This window comes from Salmo salar, chromosome 06, assembly GCF_965601325.2.
Source record: "Salmo salar chromosome 06, fSalSal1, whole genome shotgun sequence".
NCBI lineage: Eukaryota > Metazoa > Chordata > Actinopteri > Salmoniformes > Salmonidae > Salmo > Salmo salar.
This window is the reverse complement of record NC_138296.1, coordinates 8,290,945-8,311,342: the sequence shown is the minus strand read 5'-3', so window position 1 is coordinate 8,311,342 and position 20,398 is coordinate 8,290,945.

Below are 20,398 nucleotides of genomic sequence, written 5' to 3'. Positions count from 1 at the left end.
GTTGGGTTTAGGATATAGCACTAAAAACATTCTGTTGGGTTTAGGATATAGTTCTAAAAACATTCTGTTGGGTTTAGGATATAGTACTAGAAACATTCTGTTGGGTTTAGGATATTGTACTAGAAACATTCTGTTGGGTAGGGTTTGGGATATAGTACTAGAAACATTCTGTTAGGTTTAGGATATTGTACTAGAAACATTCTGTTGGGTTTAGGATATTGTACTCGAAACATTCTGTTGGGTTTAGGATATAGTACTAGAAACATTCTGTTGGGTTTAGGATATAGTACTAGAAACATTATTTTGGGTTTAGGATATAGTACTAGAAACATTCTGTTGGGATTAGGATATTGTACTAGAAACATTCTGTTGGGTTTAGGATATAGTACTAGAAACATTCTGTTGGGTAGGGTTTAGGATATAGTACTAGAAACATTCTGTTGGGTTTAAGATATAGCACTAGAAACATTCTGTTGGGTTTAGGATATAGTACTAGAAACATTCTGTTGGGTTTAGGATATAGTACTGGAAACATTCTGTTGGGTTTAGGACATAGTACTAGAAACATTCTGTTGGGTTTAGGATATAGTACTAGAAACATTCTGTTGGGTTTAGGATATAGTACTAGAAACATTCTGTTGGGTTTAGGATATAGCTCTCGAAACAATGTTGGGTTTAGGATATAGCACTAAAAACATTCTGTTGGGTTTAGGATATAGTACTAGAAACATTCTTTTGGGTTTAGGATATAGTACTAGAAACATTCTGTTGGGTTTAGGATATAGTACTAGAAACATTCTGTTGGGTTTAGGATATAGTACTAGAAACATTCTGTTGGGTTTAGGATATAGTACTAGAAACATTCTGTTGGGTAGGGTTTAGGATATAGTACTAGAAACATTCTGTTGGGTTTAGGATATAGAACTGGAAACATTCCGTTGGGTTTAGGATATAGTACTAGAAACATTCTGTTGGGTTTAGGATATAGTACTAGAAACATTCTGTTGGGTTTAGGATATAGTACTAGAAACATTCTGTTGGGTTTAGGATATAGCTCTCGAAACAATGTTGGGTTTAGGATATAGCACTAAAAACATTCTGTTGGGTTTAGGATATTGTACTAGAAACATTCTTTTGGGTTTAGGATATAGTACTAGAAACATTCTGTTGGGTTTAGGATATAGTACTAGAAACATTCTGTTGGGTTTAGGATATAGTACTAGAAACATTCTGTTGGGTTTAGGATATTGTACTAGAAACATTCTGTTGGGTAGGGTTTAGGATATAGTACTAGAAACATTCTGATGGGTTTAGGATATAGTACTAGAAACATTATGTTGGGTTTAGGATATTGTACTAGAAACATTCTGTTGGGTAGGGTTTAGGATATAGTACTAGAAACATTCTGTTGGGTTTATGATATAGTACTAGAAACATTCTGTTGGGTTTAGGATATAGTACTAGAAACATTCTGTTGGGTTTAGGATATATTACTAGAAACATTCTGTTGGGTTTAGGATATTGTACCAGAAACATTCTGTTGGGTTTAGGATATAGTACTAGAAACATTCTGTTGGGTAGGGTTTAGGATATAGTACTAGAAACATTCTGTTGGGTTTAAGATATAGTACTAGAAACATTCTGTTGGGTTTAGGATATAGTACTAGAAACATTCTGTCGGGTTTAGGATATAGTACTGGAAACATTCTGTTGGGTTTAGGATATAGTACTAGAAACATTCTGTTGGGTTTAGGATATAGTACTAGAAACATTCTGTTGGGTTTAGGATATAGTATAGAAACATTCTGTTTGATAGGGGTTTAGGATATAGTACTAGAAACATTCTGTTGGGTTTAGGATATAGTATAGAAACATTCTGTTGGGTTTAGGATATAGTACTAGAAACATTCTGTTGAGTAGGGGTTTAGGATATAGTACTAGAAATATTCTGTTGGGTTTAGGATATAGTATAGAAACATTCTGTTGGATTTAGGATATAGTACTAGAAACATTCTGTTGAGTAGGGGTTTAGGATATAGTACTAGAAATATTCTGTTGAGTAGGGGTTTAGGATATAGTACTAGAAACATTCTGTTAGGTTTAGGATATAGTACTGGAAACATTCTGTTGGGTTTAGGATATAGTACTAGAAACATTCTGTTGGGTTTAGGATATAGTACTAGAAACATTCTGTTGGGTTTAGGATATAGTATAGAAACATTCTGTTGGATAGCGGTTTAGGATGTAGTACTAGAAACATTCTGTTGGGTTTAGGATATAGTATAGAAACATTCTGTTGGGTTTAGGATATAGTACTAGAAACATTCTCTTGAGTAGGGGTTTAGGATGTAGTACTAGAAATATTCTGTTGAGTAGGGTTTAGGATATAGTACTAGAAACATTCTGTTGGGTTTAGGATATAGTACTAGAAACATTCTGTTGGGTTTAGGATATAGTACTGGAAACATTATGTTGGGTTTAGGATATAGTACTAGAAACATTCTGTTGGGTTTAGGATATAGTAGTAGAAACATTCTATTCGATAGGGGTTTAGGATAAAGTACTAGAAACATTCTGTTGGGTTTAGGATATAGTACTAGAAACATTCTGTTGGGTTTAGGATATAGTACTAGAAACATTCTGTTGGGTAGGGTTTAGGATTTAGTACTAGAAACATTTTGTTGGGTTTAGTATATAGTAGTAGAAACATTCTGTTGGGTTTAGGATATAGTAGTAGAAACATTCTGTTGGGTTTAGGATATAGTACTAGAAACATTCTGTTGGGTTTAGGATATAGCTCTAGAAACATTCTGTTGGGTTTAGGATATAGCACTAGAAACATTATGTTGGATGGGGTTTAGGATATAGTACTAGAAACATTCTGTTGGGTAGGTGTTAGGATATAGAACTACAAACATTCTGTTGGGTTTAGGATATAGTACTAGAAACATTCTGTTGGGTTTAGGATATAGTACTGGAAACATTATGTTGGGTTTAGGATATAGTACTAGAAACATTCTGTTGGGTTTAGGATATAGTAGTAGAAACATTCTATTCGATAGGGGTTTAGGATAAAGTACTAGAAACATTCTGTTGGGTTTAGGATATAGTACTAGAAACATTCTGTTGGGTTTAGGATATAGTACTAGAAACATTCTGTTGGGTAGGGTTTAGGATTTAGTACGAGAAACATTTTGTTGGGTTTAGTATATAGTAGTAGAAACATTCTGTTGGGTTTAGGATATAGTAGTAGAAACATTCTGTTGGGTTTAGGATATAGTACTAGAAACATTCTGTTGGGTTTAGGATATAGCTCTAGAAACATTCTGTTGGGTTTAGGATATAGCACTAGAAACATTATGTTGGATGGGGTTTAGGATATAGTACTAGAAACATTCTGTTGGGTAGGTGTTAGGATATAGAACTACAAACATTCTGTTGGATAGGGTTTACGATATAGTACTAGAAACATTCTGTTGGGTTTAGGATATAGTACTAGAAACATTCTGTTGGGTTTAGGATATAGCTCTAGAAACATTCTGTTGGGTAGGGTTTAGGATATAGTACTAGAAACATTCTGTTGTGTTTAGGATGTTGTACTAGAAACATTCTGTTGGGTTTAGGATATTGTACTAGAAACATTCTGTTGGGTTTATGATATAGTACTAGAAACATTCTGTTGGGTTTAGGATATAGTACTAGAAACATTCTGTTGGGTTTAGGATATAGTACTGGAAACATTCTGTTGGGTTTAGGATATAGTACTAGAAACATTCTGTTGGGTTTAGGATATAGTACTAGAAACATTCTGTTGGGTTTAGGATATAGTACTAGAAACATTCTATTGGGTTTAGGATATAGTACTAGAAACATTCTGTTGGGTTTAGGATATAGTACTAGAAACATTCTGTTGGGTTTAGGATATAGTACTAGAAACATTCTGTTGGGTTTAGGATATAGTACTAGAAACATTATGTTGGGTTTAGGATATAGTACTAGAAACATTCTGTTGGGTTTAGGATATAGTACTAGAAACATTCTGTTGGGTTTAGGATATAGTAGTGGAAACATTCTGTTGGGTTTAGGATATAGTACTAGAAACATTCTGTTGGGTTTAGGATATTGTACTAGAAACATTCTGTTGGGTTTAGGATATTGTACTAGAAACATTCTGTTGGGTAGGGTTTAGGATATAGTACTAGAAACATTCTGTTGGGTTTAGGATATAGTACTAGAAACATTCTGTTGGGTTTAGGATATAGTACTAGAAACATTCTGTTGGGTAGGGTTTAGGATATAGTACTAGAAACATTCTGTTGGGTTTAGGATATAGAACTGGAAACATTCCGTTGGGTTTAGGATATAGTACTAGAAACATTCTGTTGGGTTTAGGATATAGTACTAGAAACATTCTGTTGGGTTTAGGATATAGTACTAGAAACATTCTGTTGGGTTTAGGATATAGCTCTCGAAACAATGTTGGGTTTAGGATATAGTACTAGAAACATTCTGTTGGGTTTAGGATATAGCTCTAGAAACAATGTTGGGTTTAGGATATAGCACTAAAAACATTCTGTTGGGTTTAGGATATAGTTCTAAAAACATTCTGTTGGGTTTAGGATATAGTACTAGAAACATTCTGTTGGGTTTAGGATATTGTACTAGAAACATTCTGTTGGGTAGGGTTTGGGATATAGTACTAGAAACATTCTGTTAGGTTTAGGATATTGTACTAGAAACATTCTGTTGGGTTTAGGATATTGTACTAGAAACATTCTGTTGGGTTTAGGATATAGTACTAGAAACATTCTGTTGGGTTTAGGATATAGTACTAGAAACATTATTTTGGGTTTAGGATATAGTACTAGAAACATTCTGTTGGGATTAGGATATTGTACTAGAAACATTCTGTTGGGTTTAGGATATAGTACTAGAAACATTCTGTTGGGTAGGGTTTAGGATATAGTACTAGAAACATTCTGTTGGGTTTAAGATATAGCACTAGAAACATTCTGTTGGGTTTAGGATATAGTACTAGAAACATTCTGTTGGGTTTAGGATATAGTACTGGAAACATTCTGTTGGGTTTAGGACATAGTACTAGAAACATTCTGTTGGGTTTAGGATATAGTACTAGAAACATTCTGTTGGGTTTAGGATATAGTACTAGAAACATTCTGTTGGGTTTAGGATATAGCTCTCGAAACAATATTGGGTTTAGGATATAGCACTAAAAACATTCTGTTGGGTTTAGGATATAGTACTAGAAACATTCTTTTGGGTTTAGGATATAGTACTAGAAACATTCTGTTGGGTTTAGGATATAGTACTAGAAACATTCTGTTGGGTTTAGGATATAGTACTAGAAACATTCTGTTGGGTTTAGGATATAGTACTAGAAACATTCTGTTGGGTAGGGTTTAGGATATAGTACTAGAAACATTCTGTTGGGTTTAGGATATAGAACTGGAAACATTCCGTTGGGTTTAGGATATAGTACTAGAAACATTCTGTTGGGTTTAGGATATAGTACTAGAAACATTCTGTTGGGTTTAGGATATAGTACTAGAAACATTCTGTTGGGTTTAGGATATAGCTCTCGAAACAATGTTGGGTTTAGGATATAGCACTAAAAACATTCTGTTGGGTTTAGGATATTGTACTAGAAACATTCTTTTGGGTTTAGGATATAGTACTAGAAACATTCTGTTGGGTTTAGGATATAGTACTAGAAACATTCTGTTGGGTTTAGGATATAGTACTAGAAACATTCTGTTGGGTTTAGGATATTGTACTAGAAACATTCTGTTGGGTAGGGTTTAGGATATAGTACTAGAAACATTCTGATGGGTTTAGGATATAGTACTAGAAACATTATGTTGGGTTTAGGATATTGTACTAGAAACATTCTGTTGGGTAGGGTTTAGGATATAGTACTAGAAACATTCTGTTGGGTTTATGATATAGTACTAGAAACATTCTGTTGGGTTTAGGATATAGTACTAGAAACATTCTGTTGGGTTTAGGATATATTACTAGAAACATTCTGTTGGGTTTAGGATATTGTACCAGAAACATTCTGTTGGGTTTAGGATATAGTACTAGAAACATTCTGTTGGGTAGGGTTTAGGATATAGTACTAGAAACATTCTGTTGGGTTTAAGATATAGTACTAGAAACATTCTGTTGGGTTTAGGATATAGTACTAGAAACATTCTGTCGGGTTTAGGATATAGTACTGGAAACATTCTGTTGGGTTTAGGATATAGTACTAGAAACATTCTGTTGGGTTTAGGATATAGTACTAGAAACATTCTGTTGGGTTTAGGATATAGTATAGAAACATTCTGTTTGATAGGGGTTTAGGATATAGTACTAGAAACATTCTGTTGAGTAGGGGTTTAGGATATAGTACTAGAAATATTCTGTTGAGTAGGGGTTTAGGATATAGTACTAGAAACATTCTGTTAGGTTTAGGATATAGTACTGGAAACATTCTGTTGGGTTTAGGATATAGTACTAGAAACATTCTGTTGGGTTTAGGATATAGTACTAGAAACATTCTGTTGGGTTTAGGATATAGTATAGAAACATTCTGTTGGATAGCGGTTTAGGATGTAGTACTAGAAACATTCTGTTGGGTTTAGGATATAGTATAGAAACATTCTGTTGGGTTTAGGATATAGTACTAGAAACATTCTCTTGAGTAGGGGTTTAGGATGTAGTACTAGAAATATTCTGTTGAGTAGGGTTTAGGATATAGTACTAGAAACATTCTGTTGGGTTTAGGATATAGTACTAGAAACATTCTGTTGGGTTTAGGATATAGTACTGGAAACATTATGTTGGGTTTAGGATATAGTACTAGAAACATTCTGTTGGGTTTAGGATATAGTAGTAGAAACATTCTATTCGATAGGGGTTTAGGATAAAGTACTAGAAACATTCTGTTGGGTTTAGGATATAGTACTAGAAACATTCTGTTGGGTTTAGGATATAGTACTAGAAACATTCTGTTGGGTAGGGTTTAGGATTTAGTACTAGAAACATTTTGTTGGGTTTAGTATATAGTAGTAGAAACATTCTGTTGGGTTTAGGATATAGTAGTAGAAACATTCTGTTGGGTTTAGGATATAGTACTAGAAACATTCTGTTGGGTTTAGGATATAGCTCTAGAAACATTCTGTTGGGTTTAGGATATAGCACTAGAAACATTATGTTGGATGGGGTTTAGGATATAGTACTAGAAACATTCTGTTGGGTAGGTGTTAGGATATAGAACTACAAACATTCTGTTGGGTTTAGGATATAGTACTAGAAACATTCTGTTGGGTTTAGGATATAGTACTGGAAACATTATGTTGGGTTTAGGATATAGTACTAGAAACATTCTGTTGGGTTTAGGATATAGTAGTAGAAACATTCTATTCGATAGGGGTTTAGGATAAAGTACTAGAAACATTCTGTTGGGTTTAGGATATAGTACTAGAAACATTCTGTTGGGTTTAGGATATAGTACTAGAAACATTCTGTTGGGTAGGGTTTAGGATTTAGTACGAGAAACATTTTGTTGGGTTTAGTATATAGTAGTAGAAACATTCTGTTGGGTTTAGGATATAGTAGTAGAAACATTCTGTTGGGTTTAGGATATAGTACTAGAAACATTCTGTTGGGTTTAGGATATAGCTCTAGAAACATTCTGTTGGGTTTAGGATATAGCACTAGAAACATTATGTTGGATGGGGTTTAGGATATAGTACTAGAAACATTCTGTTGGGTAGGTGTTAGGATATAGAACTACAAACATTCTGTTGGATAGGGTTTACGATATAGTACTAGAAACATTCTGTTGGGTTTAGGATATAGTACTAGAAACATTCTGTTGGGTTTAGGATATAGCTCTAGAAACATTCTGTTGGGTAGGGTTTAGGATATAGTACTAGAAACATTCTGTTGTGTTTAGGATGTTGTACTAGAAACATTCTGTTGGGTTTAGGATATTGTACTAGAAACATTCTGTTGGGTTTATGATATAGTACTAGAAACATTCTGTTGGGTTTAGGATATAGTACTAGAAACATTCTGTTGGGTTTAGGATATAGTACTGGAAACATTCTGTTGGGTTTAGGATATAGTACTAGAAACATTCTGTTGGGTTTAGGATATAGTACTAGAAACATTCTGTTGGGTTTAGGATATAGTACTAGAAACATTCTATTGGGTTTAGGATATAGTACTAGAAACATTCTGTTGGGTTTAGGATATAGTACTAGAAACATTCTGTTGGGTTTAGGATATAGTACTAGAAACATTCTGTTGGGTTTAGGATATAGTACTAGAAACATTATGTTGGGTTTAGGATATAGTACTAGAAACATTCTGTTGGGTTTAGGATATAGTACTAGAAACATTCTGTTGGGTTTAGGATATAGTAGTGGAAACATTCTGTTGGGTTTAGGATATAGTACTAGAAACATTCTGTTGGGTTTAGGATATTGTACTAGAAACATTCTGTTGGGTTTAGGATATTGTACTAGAAACATTCTGTTGGGTAGGGTTTAGGATATAGTACTAGAAACATTCTGTTGGGTTTAGGATATAGTACTAGAAACATTCTGTTGGGTTTAGGATATTGTACTAGAAACATTCTGTTGGGTAGGGTTTAGGATATAGTACTAGAAACATTCTGTTGGGTTTAGGATATAGTACTAGAAACATTCTGTTGGGTTTAGGATATAGTACTAGAAACATTCTGTTGGGTTTAGGATATAGTACTAGAAACATTCTGTTGGGTTTAGGATATAGTACTAGAAACATTCTGTTGGGTTTAGGATATAGTACTGGAAACATTCTGTTGGGTTTAGGACATAGTACTAGAAACATTCTGTTGGGTTTAGGATATAGTACTAGAAACATTCTGTTGGGTTTAGGATATAGTACTAGAAACATTCTGTTGGGTTTAGGATATAGTACTAGAAACATTCTGTTGGGTTTAGGATATAGCTCTCGAAACAATGTTGGGTTTAGGATATAGCACTAAAAACATTCTGTTGGGTTTAGGATATCGTACTAGAAACATTCTTTTGGGTTTAGGATATAGTACTAGAAACATTCTGTTGGGTTTAGGATATAGTACTAGAAACATTCTGTTGGGTTTAGGATATAGTACTAGAAACATTCTGTTGGGTTTAGGATATAGTACTAGAAACATTCTGTTGGGTAGGGTTTAGGATATAGTACTAGAAACATTCTGTTGGGTTTAGGATATAGAACTGGAAACATTCCGTTGGGTTTAGGATATAGTACTAGAAACATTCTGTTGGGTTTAGGATATAGTACTAGAAACATTCTGTTGGGTTTAGGATATAGTACTAGAAACATTCTGTTGGGTTTAGGATATAGCTCTCGAAACAATGTTGGGTTTAGGATATAGCACTAAAAACATTCTGTTGGGTTTAGGATATTGTACTAGAAACATTCTTTTGGGTTTAGGATATAGTACTAGAAACATTCTGTTGGGTTTAGGATATAGTACTAGAAACATTCTGTTGGGTTTAGGATATAGTACTAGAAACATTCTGTTGGGTTTAGGATATTGTACTAGAAACATTCTGTTGGGTAGGGTTTAGGATATAGTACTAGAAACATTCTGATGGGTTTAGGATATAGTACTAGAAACATTATGTTGGGTTTAGGATATTGTACTAGAAACATTCTGTTGGGTAGGGTTTAGGATATAGTACTAGAAACATTCTGTTGGGTTTATGATATAGTACTAGAAACATTCTGTTGGGTTTAGGATATAGTACTAGAAACATTCTGTTGGGTTTAGGATATATTACTAGAAACATTCTGTTGGGTTTAGGATATTGTACCAGAAACATTCTGTTGGGTTTAGGATATAGTACTAGAAACATTCTGTTGGGTAGGGTTTAGGATATAGTACTAGAAACATTCTGTTGGGTTTAAGATATAGTACTAGAAACATTCTGTTGGGTTTAGGATATAGTACTAGAAACATTCTGTCGGGTTTAGGATATAGTACTGGAAACATTCTGTTGGGTTTAGGATATAGTACTAGAAACATTCTGTTGGGTTTAGGATATAGTACTAGAAACATTCTGTTGGGTTTAGGATATAGTATAGAAACATTCTGTTTGATAGGGGTTTAGGATATAGTACTAGAAACATTCTGTTGGGTTTAGGATATAGTATAGAAACATTCTGTTGGGTTTAGGATATAGTACTAGAAACATTCTGTTGAGTAGGGGTTTAGGATATAGTACTAGAAATATTCTGTTGGGTTTAGGATATAGTATAGAAACATTCTGTTGGATTTAGGATATAGTACTAGAAACATTCTGTTGAGTAGGGGTTTAGGATATAGTACTAGAAATATTCTGTTGAGTAGGGGTTTAGGATATAGTACTAGAAACATTCTGTTAGGTTTAGGATATAGTACTGGAAACATTCTGTTGGGTTTAGGATATAGTACTAGAAACATTCTGTTGGGTTTAGGATATAGTACTAGAAACATTCTGTTGGGTTTAGGATATAGTATAGAAACATTCTGTTGGATAGCGGTTTAGGATGTAGTACTAGAAACATTCTGTTGGGTTTAGGATATAGTATAGAAACATTCTGTTGGGTTTAGGATATAGTACTAGAAACATTCTCTTGAGTAGGGGTTTAGGATGTAGTACTAGAAATATTCTGTTGAGTAGGGGTTTAGGATATAGTACTAGAAACATTCTGTTGGGTTTAGGATATAGTACTAGAAACATTCTGTTGGGTTTAGGATATAGTACTGGAAACATTATGTTGGGTTTAGGATATAGTACTAGAAACATTCTGTTGGGTTTAGGATATAGTAGTAGAAACATTCTATTCGATAGGGGTTTAGGATAAAGTACTAGAAACATTCTGTTGGGTTTAGGATATAGTACTAGAAACATTCTGTTGGGTTTAGGATATAGTACTAGAAACATTCTGTTGGGTAGGGTTTAGGATTTAGTACTAGAAACATTTTGTTGGGTTTAGTATATAGTAGTAGAAACATTCTGTTGGGTTTAGGATATAGTAGTAGAAACATTCTGTTGGGTTTAGGATATAGTACTAGAAACATTCTGTTGGGTTTAGGATATAGCTCTAGAAACATTCTGTTGGGTTTAGGATATAGCACTAGAAACATTATGTTGGATGGGGTTTAGGATATAGTACTAGAAACATTCTGTTGGGTAGGTGTTAGGATATAGAACTACAAACATTCTGTTGGATAGGGTTTACGATATAGTACTAGAAACATTCTGTTGGGTTTAGGATATAGTACTAGAAACATTCTGTTGGGTTTAGGATATAGCTCTAGAAACATTCTGTTGGGTAGGGTTTAGGATATAGTACTAGAAACATTCTGGGAGGTGTGCGACTCGGGGTTTAGGATAGACAGCTTCGTGGGAGGCTAGAAACATTCTGTTGGGTTTAGGATATAGTCGCTCGGGGAGGGCTAGAAACATTCTGTTGGGTTTAGGATATAGTACTAGAAACATTCTGTTGGGTAGGGTTTAGGATTTAGTACTAGAAACATTTTGTTGGGTTTAGTATATAGTAGTAGAAACATTCTGTTGGGTTTAGGATATAGTAGTAGAAACATTCTGTTGGGTTTAGGATATAGTACTAGAAACATTCTGTTGGGTTTAGGATATAGCTCTAGAAACATTCTGTTGGGTTTAGGATATAGCACTAGAAACATTATGTTGGATGGGGTTTAGGATATAGTACTAGAAACATTCTGTTGGGTAGGTGTTAGGATATAGAACTACAAACATTCTGTTGGATAGGGTTTACGATATAGTACTAGAAACATTCTGTTGGGTTTAGGATATAGTACTAGAAACATTCTGTTGGGTTTAGGATATAGCTCTAGAAACATTCTGTTGGGTAGGGTTTAGGATATAGTACTAGAAACATTCTGTTGTGTTTAGGATGTTGTACTAGAAACATTCTGTTGGGTTTAGGATATTGTACTAGAAACATTCTGTTGGGTTTATGATATAGTACTAGAAACATTCTGTTGGGTTTAGGATATAGTACTAGAAACATTCTGTTGGGTTTAGGATATAGTACTGGAAACATTCTGTTGGGTTTAGGATATAGTACTAGAAACATTCTGTTGGGTTTAGGATATAGTACTAGAAACATTCTGTTGGGTTTAGGATATAGTACTAGAAACATTCTATTGGGTTTAGGATATAGTACTAGAAACATTCTGTTGGGTTTAGGATATAGTACTAGAAACATTCTGTTGGGTTTAGGATATAGTACTAGAAACATTCTGTTGGGTTTAGGATATAGTACTAGAAACATTATGTTGGGTTTAGGATATAGTACTAGAAACATTCTGTTGGGTTTAGGATATAGTACTAGAAACATTCTGTTGGGTTTAGGATATAGTAGTGGAAACATTCTGTTGGGTTTAGGATATAGTACTAGAAACATTCTGTTGGGTTTAGGATATTGTACTAGAAACATTCTGTTGGGTTTAGGATATTGTACTAGAAACATTCTGTTGGGTAGGGTTTAGGATATAGTACTAGAAACATTCTGTTGGGTTTAGGATATAGTACTAGAAACATTCTGTTGGGTTTAGGATATTGTACTAGAAACATTCTGTTGGGTAGGGTTTAGGATATAGTACTAGAAACATTCTGTTGGGTTTAGGATATAGTACTAGAAACATTCTGTTGGGTTTAGGATATAGTACTAGAAACATTCTGTTGGGTTTAGGATATAGTACTAGAAACATTCTGTTGGGTTTAGGATATAGCTCTAGAAACAATGTTGGGTTTAGGATATAGCACTAAAAACATTCTGTTGGGTTTAGGATATAGTTCTAAAAACATTCTGTTGGGTTTAGGATATAGTACTAGAAACATTCTGTTGGGTTTAGGATATTGTACTAGAAACATTCTGTTGGGTAGGGTTTGGGATATAGTACTAGAAACATTCTGTTGGGTTTAGGATATTGTACTAGAAACATTCTGTTGGGTTTAGGATATTGTACTAGAAACATTCTGTTGGGTTTAGGATATAGTACTAGAAACATTCTGTTGGGTTTAGGATATAGTACTAGAAACATTCTATTGAGTTAAGGATATTGTACTAGAAACATTCTGTTGGGTTTATGATATAGTACTAGAAACATTCTGTTGGGTTTAGGATATAGTACTAGAAACATTCTGTTGGGTTTAGGATATATTACTAGAAACATTCTGTTGGGTTTAGGATATTGTACCAGAAACATTCTGTTGGGTTTAGGATATAGTACTAGAAACATTCTGTTGGGTAGGGTTTAGGATATAGTACTAGAAACATTCTGTTGGGTTTAAGATATAGTACTAGAAACATTCTGTTGGGTTTAGGATATAGTACTAGAAACATTCTGTCGGGTTTAGGATATAGTACTGGAAACATTCTGTTGGGTTTAGGATATAGTACTAGAAACATTCTGTTGGGTTTAGGATATAGTACTAGAAACATTCTGTTGGGTTTAGGATATAGTATAGAAACATTCTGTTGGATAGGGGTTTAGGATATAGTACTAGAAACATTCTGTTGGGTTTAGGATATAGTATAGAAACATTCTGTTGGGTTTAGGATATAGTATAGAAACATTCTGTTGGGTTTAGGATATAGTACTAGAAACATTCTCTTGAGTAGGGGTTTAGGATGTAGTACTAGAAATATTCTGTTGAGTAGGGGTTTAGGATATAGTACTAGAAACATTCTGTTGGGTTTAGGATATAGTACTAGAAACATTCTGTTGGGTTTAGGATATAGTACTGGAAACATTCTGTTGGGTTTAGGATATAGTACTAGAAACATTCTGTTGGGTTTAGGATATAGTAGTAGAAACATTCTATTCGATAGGGGTTTAGGATAAAGTACTAGAAACATTCTGTTGGGTTTAGGATATAGTACTAGAAACATTCTGTTGGGTTTAGGATATAGTACTAGAAACATTCTGTTGGGTAGGGTTTAGGATTTAGTACTAGAAACATTTTGTTGGGTTTAGTATATAGTAGTAGAAACATTCTGTTGGGTTTAGGATATAGTAGTAGAAACATTCTGTTGGGTTTAGGATATAGTACTAGAAACATTCTGTTGGGTTTAGGATATAGCTCTAGAAACATTCAGTTGGGTTTAGGATATAGCACTAGAAACATTATGTTGGATGGGGTTTAGGATATAGTACTAGAAACATTCTGTTGGGTAGGTGTTAGGATATAGAACTACAAACATTCTGTTGGATAGGGTTTACGATATAGTACTAGAAACATTCTGTTGTGTTTAGGATATAGTACTAGAAACATTCTGTTGGGTTTAGGATATAGCTCTAGAAACATTATGTTGGTTTTAGGATATTGTACTAGAAACATTCTGTTGGGTAGGGTTTAGGATATAGTACTAGAAACATTCTGTTGGGTTTAGGATATAGTACTAGAAACATTCTATTGAGTTAAGGATATTGTACTAGAAACATTCTGTTGGGTTTATGATATAGTACTAGAAACATTCTGTTGGGTTTAGGATATAGTACTAGAAACATTCTGTTGGGTTTAGGATATATTACTAGAAACATTCTGTTGGGTTTAGGATATTGTACCAGAAACATTCTGTTGGGTTTAGGATATAGTACTAGAAACATTCTGTTGGGTTTAGGATATAGCTCTCGAAACAATGTTGGGTTTAGGATATAGCACTAAAAACATTCTGTTGGGTTTAGGATATAGTACTAGAAACATTCTTTTGGGTTTAGGATATAGTACTAGAAACATTCTGTTGGGTTTAGGATATAGTACTAGAAACATTCTGTTGGGTTTAGGATATAGTACTAGAAACATTCTGTTGGGTTTAGGATATAGTACTAGAAACATTCTGTTGGGTTTAGGATATAGTACTAGAAACATTCTGTTGGGTTTAGGATATAGTACTAGAAACATTCTGTTGGGTTTAGGATATAGTACTAGAAACATTCTGTTGGGTTTAGGATATTGTACTAGAAACATTCTGTTGGGTAGGGTTTAGGATATAGTACTAGTGTCACAGTTGTCTTCGTCTTCTGACGATAATGCGAAATCGTCATCAGAAAATGTGGACCAATACGCAGCAGGTACGTGAATGCTCATCTTGATTTTTAATTAATCTCAAAAATGACCATACAAAATAACAAAACACGAACACTCGACAAATAAACAGTCTGGTAAGGCACAAGGCTATACACAGAATAATCACCCACAAATCACACATACAAACACACCCTAATATATGGAACTCTCAATCAAAGGCAGATAGACAACACCTGCCTTCAACTGAGAGTCCCAACCCCAATCAACCAAACATAGAAACACACAACCTAGACTAACCATAGAATACTAAACATAAACCAAAACCCGGAATTACTAAATCAAACACCCTTTACACAAAACACACCACCCCGAACCACAGAAAACAAATACCCCCTGCCACGCCCTGACCAAACTACAAAACAATTAACCTTATATACTGGCCAGGACGTGACAGTACCCCCCCCTTAAAGGTGCTACCCCAGAAGCACCTTAACAAAAAATAACCCCAAGCAACACCAACAAAAAGTCCCCTTTTCTAAAGGGAGGGAAGGGAGGGTGGCTGCCGTCAACGACGGCACTGTGCTACACCCCCCCTCCCCAACCCACCTATTTCTGGAGGTGGCTCTGGCTCCGGCCGTTCCAGGCTGTCGGGCCACTCTGGCTTCGCCGGGGGGCAGTCGGGGCAGTCTGGCAATTCGGGAGAGTCTGGGCAGTCTGGCAATTCGGGACAGTCTGGGCAGTCTGGCAATTCGGGACAGTCTGGGCAGTCTGGCAATTCGGGACAGTCTGGGCAGTCTGGCAATTCGGGACAGTCTGGGCAGTCTGGCAATTCGGGACAGTCTGGGCAGTCTGGCAATTCGGGACAGTCTGGGCAGTCTGGCAATTCGGGACAGTCTGGGCAGTCTGGCAATTCGGGACAGTCTGGGCAGTCTGGCAATTCGGGACAGTCTGGGCAGTCTGGCAATTCGGGACAGTCTGGGCAGTCTGGCAATTCGGGACAGTCTGGGCAGTCTGGCCACTCCGGGCAGTCTGGCCACTCCGGCAGTTCAGGGCAGTCTGGCCACTCCGGCAGTTCAGGGCAGTCTGGCCACTCCGGCAGTTCAGGGCAGTCTGGCCACTCCGGCAGTTCAGGGCAGTCTGGCCACTCCGGCAGTTCAGGGCAGTCTGGCCACTCCGGCAGTTCAGGGCAGTCTGGCCACTCCGGCAGTTCAGGGCAGTCTGGCCACTCCGGCAGTTCAGGGCAGTCTGGCCACTCCGGCAGTTCAGGGCAGTCTGGCCACTCCGGCAGTTCAGGGCAGTCTGGCCACTCCGGCAGTTCAGCGCAGTCTGGCCACTCCGGCAGTTCAGCGCAGTCTGGCCACTCCGGCAGTTCAGCGCAGTCTGGCCACTCCGGCAGTTCAGCGCAGTCTGACCACTCCGGCAGTTCAGCGCAGTCTGGCCACTCCGGCAGTTCAGCGCAGTCTGACCTCTCTGGCGACTGTTGACTGGCGGGCAGCTCTGACGACTGTTGACTGGCGGGCAGCTCTGACGATGACTGTTGACTGGCGGGCAGCTCTGACGATGACTGTTGACTGGCGGGCAGCTCTGACGATGACTGTTGACTGGCGGGCAGCTCTGACGATGACTGTTGACTGGCGGGCAGCTCTGACGATGACTGTTGACTGGCGGGCAGCTCTGACGATGACTGTTGACTGGCGGGCAGCTCTGACGATGACTGTTGACTGGCGGGCAGCTCTGACGATGACTGTTGACTGGCGGGCAGCTCTGATGATGACTGTTGACTGGCGGGCAGCTCTGATGAAGACTGTTGACTGGCGGGCAGCTCTGATGAAGACTGTTGACTGGCGAGGCTGGGTTGACGCACTTGTAGCCTGGTGCGTGGTGCTGGTACTGGGATTACCAGATTATGTACACGCACCTCCAGGCTAGTGCGGGGAGCGGGAACAGGACGAGTCGGACTGGGTTGACGCACTTCCGGGTCCGCACGAGAGACAGGAGCTGGAAACCCAGGGCTATGGAGGCGCACAGCCGGTCTAGATCTTACCTCCTGCACAACCCGCCTTGGCTGGATGGAACTAGTAGCCCTGTACGAGCGGGGTGCTCGTACAGGGCAGACTGGGCTGTGCAGGGGCCTGATGGTAGCCGTGCGTAGAGCGGGAGTTGGGTAGCCTGGTCCTCGGAGGCGTACCGGCGACCAGATGCGCTGCGCAGGCATCCTCCTACCAGGCTGGATGCCCGCTCTAGCACGGCACCTGCGAGGGGCTGGAATAACGCGCACCGGACTGTGCGTGCGTATGGGTGAGATAGTGCGCTCCTCAGCGAAACATAGCGCTCTCCACCCCATACGCTCCTCCATATAACCACGAGTAGCTGGCTTCCGGCTCTTCTTACGCCTAGCCAAACTACCCGTGTGCCCCCCCCCAAAATTTTCTTGGGGGTGCCTCTCGTGCTTCTCCTTCAGCGCGTACTTGGCCTCGTACCACCGCCTCTCTGCCTTGGCTGCCTCAATTTCCCCCTGCGGGCGTCGATAATCCCCAGCCTGATGCCAGGGTCCGGCCCCGTCCAGAACTTCCTCCCAAGTCCACTTCTCCCGCCAGTCCAACTCGAACTCCGTCTGCTCCTTCCTCTGCTGCTTGGTCCTTTGGTGGTGGGTGATTCTGTCACAGTTGTCTTCGTCTTCTGACGATAATGCGAAATCGTCATCAGAAAATGTGGACCAATACGCAGCAGGTACGTGAATGCTCATCTTGATTTTTAATTAATCTCAAAAATGACCATACAAAATAACAAAACACGAACACTCGACAAATAAACAGTCTGGTAAGGCACAAGGCTATACACAGAATAATCACCCACAAATCACACATACAAACACACCCTAATATATGGAACTCTCAATCAAAGGCAGATAGACAACACCTGCCTTCAACTGAGAGTCCCAACCCCAATCAACCAAACATAGAAACACACAACCTAGACTAACCATAGAATACTAAACATAAACCAAAACCCGGAATTACTAAATCAAACACCCTTTACACAAAACACACCACCCCGAACCACAGAAAACAAATACCCCCTGCCACGCCCTGACCAAACTACAAAACAATTAACCTTATATACTGGCCAGGACGTGACAACTAGAAACATTCTGTTGGGTTTAGGATATAGTACTAGAAACATTCTGTTGGGTTTAGGATATAGTACTAGAAACATTCTGTTGGGTTTAGGATATAGTACTAGAAACATTATGTTGGGTTTAGGATATTGTACTAGAAACATTCTGTTGGGTAGGGTTTAGGATATAGTACTAGAAACATTCTGTTGGGTTTAGGATATAGTACTAGAAACATTCTATTGAGTTAAGGATATTGTACTAGAAACATTCTGTTGGGTTTATGATATAGTACTAGAAACATTCTGTTGGGTTTAGGATATAGTACTAGAAACATTCTGTTGGGTTTAGGATATATTACTAGAAACATTCTGTTGGGTTTAGGATATTGTACCAGAAACATTCTGTTGGGTTTAGGATATAGTACTAGAAACATTCTGTTGGGTAGGGTTTAGGATATAGTACTAGAAACATTCTGTTGGGTTTAAGATATAGTACTAGAAACATTCTGTTGGGTTTAGGATATAGTACTAGAAACATTCTGTCGGGTTTAGGATATAGTACTGGAAACATTCTGTTGGGTTTAGGATATAGTACTAGAAACATTCTGTTGGGTTTAGGATATAGTACTAGAAACATTCTGTTGGGTTTAGGATATAGTATAGAAACATTCTGTTGGATAGGGGTTTAGGATATAGTACTAGAAACATTCTGTTGGGTTTAGGATATAGTATAGAAACATTCTGTTGGGTTTAGGATATAGTATAGAAACATTCTGTTGGATAGCGGTTTAGGATGTAGTACTAGAAACATTCTGTTGGGTTTAGGATATAGTATAGAAACATTCTGTTGGGTTTAGGATATAGTACTAGAAACATTCTCTTGAGTAGGGGTTTAGGATGTAGTACTAGAAATATTCTGTTGAGTAGGGGTTTAGGATATAGTACTAGAAACATTCTGTTGGGTTTAGGATATAGTACTAGAAACATTCTGTTGGGTTTAGGATATAGTACTGGAAACATTCTGTTGGGTTTAGGATATAGTACTAGAAACATTCTGTTGGGTTTAGGATATAGTAGTAGAAACATTCTATTCGATAGGGGTTTAGGATAAAGTACTAGAAACATTCTGTTGGGTTTAGGATATAGTACTAGAAACATTCTGTTGGGTTTAGGATATAGTACTAGAAACATTCTGTTGGGTAGGGTTTAGGATTTAGTACTAGAAACATTTTGTTGGGTTTAGTATATAGTAGTAGAAACATTCTGTTGGGTTTAGGATATAGTAGTAGAAACATTCTGTTGGGTTTAGGATATAGTACTAGAAACATTCTGTTGGGTTTAGGATATAGCTCTAGAAACATTCTGTTGGGTTTAGGATATAGCACTAGAAACATTATGTTGGATGGGGTTTAGGATATAGTACTAGAAACATTCTGTTGGGTAGGTGTTAGGATATAGAACTACAAACATTCTGTTGGATAGGGTTTACGATATAGTACTAGAAACATTCTGTTGGGTTTAGGATATAGTACTAGAAACATTCTGTTGGGTTTAGGATATAGCTCTAGAAACATTCTGTTGGGTAGGGTTTAGGATATAGTACTAGAAACATTCTGTTGGGTTTAGGATATTGTACTAGAAACATTCTGTTGGGTTTAGGATATTGTACTAGAAACATTCTGTTGGGTTTATGATATAGTACTAGAAACATTCTGTTGGGTTTAGGATATAGTACTAGAAACATTCTGTTGGGTTTAGGATATAGTACTAGAAACATTCTGTTGGGTTTAGGATATAGTACTAGAAACATTCTGTTTGGTTTAGGATATAGTACTAGAAACATTCTGTTGGGTTTAGGATATAGTACTAGAAACATTCTGTTGGGTTTAGGATATAGTACTAGAAACATTCTGTTGGGTTTAGGATATAGTACTAGAAACATTCTGTTGGGTTTAGGATATAGTACTAGAAACATTCTGTTGGGTTTAGGATATAGTACTAGAAACATTATGTTGGGTTTAGGATATAGTACTAGAAACATTCTGTTGGGTTTAGGATATAGTACTAGAAACATTCTGTTGGGTTTAGGATATAGTAGTGGAAACATTCTGTTGGGTTTAGGATATAGTACTAGAAACATTCTGTTGGGTTTAGGA